The 8,162-nt window shown below is 45.9% G+C and overlaps 1 pseudogene; it reads right to left on the reverse strand.

Moving 5' to 3' along the window:
* Positions 1-1,622: 1,622 nt before the first annotated feature.
* LOC138995933 (transmembrane protein 126A pseudogene) lies at positions 1,623-2,197 on the reverse strand (annotated as a pseudogene).
* Between the last annotated feature and the right edge of the window lie 5,965 nt (positions 2,198-8,162).

An 8,162-nucleotide genomic window follows, 5' to 3' on the forward strand; every position in this document is an offset into this window, starting at 1 on the left:
ATCTTGTTGCCAGGCCAGCTCTCCCCATGCATATCGGCCACCTGCCTCTTCCACAATCGCTTCTCCCTCAGGCATCAGAGAGTTGCACTTGTTTTGAAATCTTTAAATTGTGGGGCCTTACGATGATCTGATTGATGCAGGTATACAGTCTCTTCATGTCTCCCACTTTCTTTTTTTTTCACAATATTTTTAAAATTGATTTCAGAGAGGAAGGGAGAGGGAGGGAGAGATAGAAACATCAGTGATGAGAAAGAACCATTGATCAGCTGCCTCCTGCATGCTCCCTACTGATGAGCGAGCCCACAACCCAGGCATGTGCCCTGACCTGGAATCAAACCATGACCTCCTGGTCCATAGGTCGACTCTCAATCACTGAGCCATGCCAGCTGGGCTCCCACTTTCTTTTCTTGCTTTTCTGCCTCTATTACACACTAGCCCCCTCACCGAGATACTTCCATCCCCAGCAATTTGTCCATGATCTTGCTTGCCTCCACCTTCTGATTAGGCTAACCTTAGAGAGTCCATGAGGCTGAGTGATATGGACTGAACATAAATCACCAGAACATCAGAATCCTGGCTTTTTGCTTCCAAGCTGTGTGATCTTTGACAAGTTACTTTATTTAGCATTTCAGCTTTAAGAAAGAATAGTTATAATACCTCCTCATAGGGCTTCTGAGATGATTCAATGAGAAAATGTGCAATACATTTATGGGGCATTAAGTGCTTTTTTTTTTTTTAAATCCTCGCCTGAGCCCTAGCTAGTTTGGCTCAATGGATAGAGTGTCAGCCTGCGGACTGAAGGGTCCCAGGTTCAATTCTGGTCAAGGGCACATGCCCGGGTTGTGGGCTTGGTCCCCAGTAGGGAGCCTGCAGGAGGCAGCCAATCAATGATTCTCTCTCATCATTGATATTTCTGCCTCTCTCTCCCTCTCCCTTCCTCTCTGAAATCAATAAAAATATATTTATAAAATAAAAATAAGTGTAAAAAAATAAATAAATCCTTGCCTGAAGATATTTTTCCATTGATTTTTAAGAAAAGTGGAAGGAAAGGGGAAAGACAGAGAGAAACATCAATGTGAGAGAAACACATCGATTAGTTGCCTCCTGCATGAACCCGGACCAGGGCCCTGGGCCGGGAAGGAGCCTGCAACCAAGGTACGTGGCCTTGAGCAGAATCGAACCTAGGACCCTTTGATCCACAGGCCGACACTGTATCCATTGAACCAAACCAGCTAGGGTTTAAGTGCTTATTAAACAGTAGTTCTTTTCTTTCCCCATCTGTTCCCCCAAAGTAGTCTGGAGGACTCTGTGTCAAAGACTATACCACAGAGCCTGGCGTTATTATTACCTGAATTTCTATCAGTGCTTCCTTTTTTTCTTTTTTTTTTATTCTTACAGTTTTATTTTTGTGTACACATTTGCTTAACAATCACTGAATTTTTAGGCCAGGTTCAGGTCATCGAAAAGCCTTTATAAGTACAGGGGGGCCTTGACTTAGGGGTGTCCCCACTAACGAGTTTTTTGAGATACCAGCTGTCTCAGCCGATTTTTTGCATTGAGTTGACAGAGTAATTTGAGTTAACGAGCTCCTTAACGAGCTGGGTCTCGAACGAATTAAACTCTTAAACTCGTAAGTCAAGGCCCCACTGTAGTTTACATTGCCTAGAACTAAGGTATGCTGAAAACCCAGCCTGGAGCAAAATGGGAAATAACATCTTTCTAAAGATAGATTGAGACATTCTGGTCCAGTGGGTTAAGATGTGTCCTCTCTCTGGTAGCAGGGCGGAGGCACACCTGGCTGCTAGGCCACCATTCACAGGAATCGCCAAGAAAACAGGGTACAGACCACCAAAAACAAGTCCAGCCAATCCACCTCGTGTGTCGGTACAGGTTTCACAATGCAAATCACCTGTATTCATTGGTGAACTTACAAAACTTTTGTAAGATACGTTTGCTGTCAAAAATGGGATCGCTACCATTGGTAAACCAGCAGCGATACGAGCCTGTGTCACATATAAGATGCGTGGGAAAAGACTGCTGTTAGGCCCCGGAGAGCAGCATTAAGCCCAACATATGTTGATCCATGTTCAAGTAGATTTCTTTCTGCTTCTGGAAGTTGGTTAATTTTTCTGTTTATGATGTCCAAAATGTGTACTTTCTTGAAAGTATCATTTGACTCATGATTTTCCATCTTGAGCCTTATGCTCTCCCTGCAGCCTTTCTCAGCCCTAAGGCTCATCCTTCACTCTGCTGGCGGGCACAGCCGTCTTTGGCAGGCATGTGACTCCCTCATTCAGTACTTTCATTCATCATTCTAAGGAACACAATAACCTGTCATCTGGGGCGCTGTCCCTGGGGAGGTAGTTACATCTTTTTTTGTTAGAAGTCATTTCCAGAACCAGTCTTTCACGCTCACCAAACTCAGCGGGGGCTGCTCATTTCGAAACTGTGAGGATCCTCTGTAGGTCCACACTTAGCCCAGGAAGACGTGGTGGCCACTTGGGAGCCAGAACGGTACCCACCGAGAACTTCCTTCTCGTCTTCCGCTCTGAGGGGACTGCCGAGAAAAGGTGGGAGGGCCGCCTGCTCAGGTATGGCCTTCCAAGACAAGGTGGAGATGAGCATGTGGCACAGTGGCCTGTGAACCCGAGACACGCAGCTGTGGGGAACAGAGGCCCCTCAGGAGCCATGTGAACAAACCCATCCACAGCCGGGAAGTGGTACCACCTACAAGTGGAGCCTGTGAGGTGTGGGCAGGGTTTTCCAATGAGGCTTGTACCCTGAAGAGGGTTATACCTCATCTCAGCTCTTGGTGCAATTTGATTTGACGCTTCCTTCATGGGTCCCATTTACAAGGGAAAACTACTCACCAGGGATATGTTCATTAAGATACAGTTAAGGCTGATGTGAAAAAGAGAAACAGAAATGGAAGTTTATTTCTCTGATGTAACAGCCTGAGCATAAGCTTTCCAGAGGAGGTACGGGGATCCTTGTTGGAGACCCAGTTTCCTCCTCCTTTTTTTTTTTTTTTTAATGCTCTGCTATTCTCATTACATAGCTTCCATCTTGCGATGTCAGATGGCTGCTCCAGCTCCCACCACCATGTCCACATTCCAGCTGTCAAGAAGAAGAAAAGGAGTAAGAAAGGCCACACTACTTTACTTTAAAAGCACAGTCTGGAAGTTCCAAACATCAATTTCACTCTCATACTGTTGGCCAGAACTTAGTCACATGATGACATCTAGCTGCAAGGGAGGCTGGGAAATGTAGTCATGAGTCCACCTGGAGCATTGCTATAGAACAAGGGGAGAATGTAATATTGGGGGACAGTTAGCATTCTCTGCACAAAGGACCAAACAGGAATATAAATCAGTGAAGCTTACTGAGTATAAGGACATATGCATATTTTGTGGTGGTGATGGAGCCTAAAGCAAACAGGAAAGCCCCATTCTGAGGCGCAGCCACTTTTACCCAAGCAGAACTGTCATGCAGAAATTCAGGCCCAATGTTCCAGATCTGTTGGTTTTCAAGAGAAGCCAGAAACCAACATTTAAAAATATATATACTAGTAATCTCCCAATTTTAAAATGTTGACCAAAAATAATTTCTTTAAACACTGTATGAGCCAAACATATATGTGGACTGGCATTTGGGGCCCTATGATTTGCATGGACCTTCCAGTGTGCTTAACTCTCTGCCTTAAATGCAAAACTTTTGAAATCCAAAGTTAGACCTACAAGACAAACAAGGCCCATAAAGAGCTGTGATCAAGATAAACTCTTTAAATAACATCTTTGGTTTGTTAGTTGGGCATGAGTTGATCAAATGAGCAGCCCCCACGGCATTAGGTGAGCATCAGATCATGAGTTGGTCATGAATTTCTTTCATCCTCTGAATATCACATCTGACTTTTCGGTGTGAAATCATTTCAGTCTCTCTCTGGGTTGTAACAATCGGGTAGTTAGTTAACCAGGTAAACGCATTGGAGGAAATGCTCAGACTCCATTTTTCACATGTGAGATGGAGATGACGTGTGCAGCAGCCACAAAATACAGGGTGGGGCAAAAGTGGGCTTATAGCTGTCATCTGGAAAATAATAAAATAATCCTATATAATAAAGAGCTAATACGCAAATGGTCATCACACCCTCATGTCGTCACACCATAAAGGCTCAGACAGTCAACACTGGGGAGAGAGGAAAGGGGACCAGCCAGGCACAAATGAGCTCGCAAGAGAGGAATGGGGACCAGCCAGACACAAATGAGCTCACGAGAGAGGAATGGGGACCAGCCAGGCTGCGGCCCAGGAAAGGGACAAGCCGCCCGCCCTCCCGTCCTGGGCTCCAACAGCTGCACCTTTGCCTGCAGCCCAGGAGAGGGACAAGCTGCATGCCCCATGGTGCCAGGTGCCAGTGCCTGCACCTGGGCCTGTGGTCCAGGAGAGGGACAAGCTGCCTGCCCCTCGGTCCCGGGCGCCAGCACCTGCAGCTGTGGCCTAGGCAAAGCTGCCCACCCACGGTCCCCTTCAGCTACAGCCAGCCCAGGTGAAGCCGACCGGGGTCCCAGGTGCCTGTGACCAGCCAGAGGAGGGAATCCTGGGTCCCGCATGCGGGGCGAGGCAGAGGCAGTTAGAGGTGATCAGGACAGCAGGGGAGCAGTTAGGGGCGATCATGAAGGCAGACAGAGGTTGTTAGGGGCAATCAGGCAGGCAGGCAGAGGGGTTAGGGGCAATCAGGAAGACAGGCAGGCGAGCAGTTAGGAACCAGCAGTCCCGGATTGTGAGAGGCAGTCAAACATCCCCCGAGGGGTCCCAGATTGGAGAGGATGCAGGCCAGGCTGAGGGGACCACCCACCATGCACAAATTTCGTGCACCGGGCCTCTAGTTAATAAATAATAGCACAAGAATAAACTGTGTTTCATGTGTTCATAACTGTAAACCTACTTTTGCCACACCCGGTATGCCACTCAGAGCTCCTGCTGTGGGAGCATAGTTGACTGTCACCCCCGATGCCACCTCCTGGACCCACCACCACGTTCACATGAAGACCACATGTCCCGTGAGTTGCTCTCAACCAATGATTGAGCACGAGGGGCACTTCTCCAATGGTTGACTTGGGCTCCAGGACCCCTCATCGCCTGGCCAAACCTTTCTTGTGGTTGTACTGCGGTCAGAGACTCCTCCAGCCCCACCCCCTTACTTGCACAGGTGCAGAACTTCTCTCCCACTCCCTCTGCTCCCTCCTCCATGCTCCTTCACAGGCTCCCCACTTCATAAATCCCTTGCCTACCTAGTCTCATCTTGACATCTACTTCAAAGCAAACATGAACTAACACATGGTGCTAATAACAACAGTAATTCAGGAAGCAATTATAATTTACTGTGTGTGCTATGTACCAGGCACTGTGCTTACACAAGCAGAGTTCTGAGAAGTAGAAATAGATCCCCTGGCAACAATAACAATAGCTAACTTTATTGAGCACTTACGAGGCAATCTTCACAAGAATTCTGAGGTAGGTAGTGAACTGTTGTTTTGATTTTACAGATGTGAAATGAGATTATATAACTTGCTCAAGGTCATACTACTAGTAGGTGATAGACAGTGATTCAAACCCAAGGTCATCCTACTCCAAAGCTCAGTTGCTCAGATGGCAGATATTTGAATCATCTCTTCCCAATTTCTATTGTATCCAAATATCACCACATACTACCCTCACAACTTACATTATTTATGAATAATAGTACCTCTACAATTATTTATATAATATTTTTCTTTAAATCAACCGATTTTTTAAATGTATTTATTTATTTTAAAAAGAAACATAATATCCCTAGAGTAAATAGTAAATTGCTATTTCTTGCTATAAATTGAAGACAATCCTAAAAATAATCACAATAGAAACAAAACAATATTATCAAATTTTATCTGGATGATATTATAACAATTAAGTAGATACTATAACTAAAAATATAAAATCTGAGGTCTGCACTCATTTGTAGTTGTGTGTGTGTGTGTGTGTGTGTGTGTTTAAGGGAGATTAGCAAGTGTTAGATGTTAAAGACATACTAGCTTCAAATGAAGGTTGTTTTTCTTGAAGAAACCAGAAAGGTTGAAGAAATTGAAAAAGGGACTGACTTTCTCAGTCTGTGACTCGATGCTCTTTAGTGCTGTGTCCATGCATCCCTAACACTACCCTGGGTGGTACGCTTTGGGGAATAATGACTGATGTGAAAGTGGAGAATGCTCATTTGGAAAGTGAAGAATAAACAATTTTACATAATGGTCCCTTGCCCCCCTTACCCCCCCTCCAAAAAAAGAATTTGGTTACTTTTCAGCCTCCGCAGGTCCTCAATGCACACAGTTGTATCCTCTGGTTTATCTGGAGGGAGCAATCTTTCAAAAGTAAAACAGCCGGAGCCTGCAGCATGCGTGAACACTGCTTTTTGGGCAGGTGTATCCGGTAGAGAAACAAAACAGGGCTCTGTGGTTAGGCCGCCCAGCGCGCTGTAGTTCAGCGCATTCACAAATCAGCCTGCCTGGGAGGGGGCCGAACCACACGCAGCGACAAAGTGGGGTCTGTGTAAACACCTCCTAGCCTCTTCGGGCGAAGACCGCGCTGATCCAGAGCTAAGCAACATGGATGGAAAAGGGCAGGCCACACCATCTGCGGGGCGCTCCCAGGGGCCCGTGCCAGCCCAGTACTCCATAACATAGAGTCATGTGCTGTATGTTACTCGCGGAGACAACGGGTGAGACCCTACTGTAACAGATCCCACCCCTTTGCTTCAGTGTAAACACATGGCAGGAAACCATACCCCCATTCTTCTCCCTCTAGGCCCTGTGGGTCGCGACCCGTTTGGGGGTCGAACGACCCTTTCACAGGGGTCGCCTAAATACATCCTGCATATCAGATATTTACATTACGATTCATCACAGTAGCAAAATTACAGTTATGAAGTAGCAACGAAAATAATTTTATGATTGGGGGGTCACCACAACATAAGTAACTGCATTAAAGGGTCGCGGCATTAGGAAGGTTGAGAACCACTGCTCTAGGGTTTAACCCAGGAAGAAGAACCTGGCATCTGGCCACTCTGTGGATGGGACAGCGCTCTGCACCCAGCAATGAGGTGTAGCAGGCTTGTCACTAGCCCTTCCTTCTGACTCTGAGTTCCTGAATCATCATGTATCATTTGTATTAGGTTTGGTAAATGGCTGGTAAATTGAGTTGGACCTGGAATAAATAGAGGAAGGACGGGATGCCATAGTGCAGAAGTTTCGGGTCCTCCATTCACTGTCACCAAATCCCAGTCTTGTGTCCACTTTGCAGATGGGAACTCAGCGTCACTAGAAACTGAAATGAGTGGCTGAATGCTGAGGTCTGATAGTGAGTCTATGGCAGATGCCTCATCCTGTACTTCCTCAGACTTCTGAATTTTTGGCATATTATTCTTTTGAAGAAATCACCATCCCCAGCAGACATAAGTAATAGAGGAGGAGGAGGAATAATAACATTTGTTCAGTGCTCAACACCTTAAAGGCCTCAACCAATTTAATTCTAAAACTCGTATGGGATTAATCAATTGATTGATTGTTCCCTCTCTGCCAATGAGAAAATTGAAACACAAAGAAGTTAATTGTCAAAGATCACCCAGCACAAGGATTCAAGCCCAAGTGCTCTGACCCCAATGTTTGAACTCATAAATGCTATACTGCCTTTTTTGAGTCAGACATACCCAGGCTCTATCCAGGTTCAAATCCAGGCTCTATCTGCTAGTACTGTGCAACCTAGAGCAAATCACTTAACCACTCTGACTACGGCTTTCTTATGTATAAAGTGCCTACCACTTAAGGCTAGTAGAGCTCGATAAAAGTGGAGTATTGTTAGCAACACAATGGTGGTTCAAAGCATTGATCACTTCCTCTTTACTGCTCTAATGCCCGTCCTCTTTCCAGTTTCTCCCAGCTGTTGACAAAAGCAGAGCCTTCCATTTTACCTCAGCCACCCCGAATGGCTAATCAGGGGAGGGGAAGCCAGAAGACAAAGAAAAACTCATCCATCTTCCTCAAACAGTCTTTCCCCTCTGGAGTTGCTTACAGGGAGTCATGGCGGACCCCACACACCTTCAGAACCATTAAGGGTTTTTAAAGGCACTGACAAAA

The sequence above is a fragment of the Myotis yumanensis genome, unplaced genomic scaffold (genome assembly GCF_028538775.1).
Source record: "Myotis yumanensis isolate MYYU_CA2020_CCGP unplaced genomic scaffold, mMyoYum1.0.hap1 SCAF_1, whole genome shotgun sequence".
In the NCBI taxonomy this organism is placed as follows: domain Eukaryota; kingdom Metazoa; phylum Chordata; class Mammalia; order Chiroptera; family Vespertilionidae; genus Myotis; species Myotis yumanensis.